Below are 1,620 nucleotides of genomic sequence, written 5' to 3'. Positions count from 1 at the left end.
CATGGTGGGCACCAAGAGGCACCAAGGTGGGTATCAAGAGGCACCAAGGTGGGCATCAAGAGGCACCAAGGTGGGCATCAAGAGGCACCAAGGTGTGCATCAAGGTGCACCATGGTGGGCACCAAGAGGCACCATGGTGGGCACCAAGAGGCACCATGGTGGGTAGCAAGAGGCACCAAGGTGGGCACCAAGAGGCACCAAGGTGGGTATCAAGAGGCACCAAGGTGGGCATCAAGAGGCACCAAGGTGGGTATCAAGAGGCACCAAGGTGGGCATCAAGAGGCACCAAGGTGTGCATCAAGGTGCACCATGGTGGGCATCAAGAGGCACCAAGGTGGGCACCAAGAGGCACCAAGAGGCACCAAGGTGTGCATCAAGGTGCACCATGGTGGGCATCAAGAGGCACCAAGGTGGGCACCAAGAGGCACCAAGAGGCACCAAGGTGGGTATCAAGAAGCACCAAGGTGGGTATCAAGAGGCACCAAGGTGGGCATCAAGGTGCACCATGGTGCGATGATTCGGAGAAAAATTCATTATAAATCATTCCCTTGGGGAAATGTAACGAAACTTTGCAGACACATTTGGTGTTATTTTGTGTGAATGCCTGCAAAAAATCAGGTCAAAATTCGATCTCTAGGTGCCTTTTTCTATTTTCCCCGGTTTTTCATAATCTGCCGATTCAAAAATTCATTAAAAATTCATCCCTTGGAGAAAAAATCTAAAACTTTGTGGACGTGAATATATTGTGTTTGTGAGCCTCCCTGCAAAAAATCACGTCAAAATTCGATCTCTAGGTCCCGATATGGACTTATGTCTGCTCAGAAAAAAGGTATCTACTACTACAATTTTGGCTTTTGCATAATAACCTATTATAGGGGGGGGCTGCACCTCACCAACCACGCCCACAGTGGGAGGTGCGGTGCTGCCTTGGGGCCCCTCCCCCATGCTCATGCAAGTCTCCCCTCACTTGTGTGGCTTGGTTTTCCATGGCATTGGGTTTATTGATTCGTCAATTATCCAGAAACCGAATGTTGGCCGACTTCGGCCGAGTCTCGGTGCGTCCCTCGGAAATTTGTGGGCATCGTGGCGTGGCTTATTCTTGCATCAACGATGCATGGGCAGGGTCTATTGGGTGCATTTTCCTTTGTCCCTCTCGATTTTAAGTGCTCCCGGGTGACTTTGTTCTTGTTGAGGTGTGAGGAGAGTTATAAAACGGTGAACCAGCGTTGGATTTTTCCAACAACGCGTGCACTTTTTGCAGTGGCAATAGGCATGCGGGCATCATGTTCCTGGAGTTGGTCCCTATGGATATGGTTGTTCTTCCAGTTTGTGATGGTTGCATGTTGACGGGTGACACCACAGTGCCCGCGGTCAACACGAGGATTTTAATGGATGCCACTTGGCTCGGTGTCTTGCATGTGATGATAGGGATGGGCAAGGTGATGCCTTAGGCATTATTGAACCTACCCTTGAATGTGTGCTTGGCTGGTGGTTTGCCGCACTCGATCTGAACGACATCCATTAAAATCCCCGACTCTGGGTTATGTGATTGCTTTTGCATGGCATCGTGTAGGCAGTCACATGACTGAGGGAGAAAAAAATTTTACACTCAAAATTTTA

This window comes from Abrus precatorius, unplaced genomic scaffold (genome assembly GCF_003935025.1).
Source record: "Abrus precatorius isolate BTA unplaced genomic scaffold, Abrus_2018 Scaffold154, whole genome shotgun sequence".
NCBI classification, from domain to species: Eukaryota; Viridiplantae; Streptophyta; class Magnoliopsida; order Fabales; family Fabaceae; genus Abrus; species Abrus precatorius.
Note: the sequence above shows the minus strand (reverse complement) of the source record.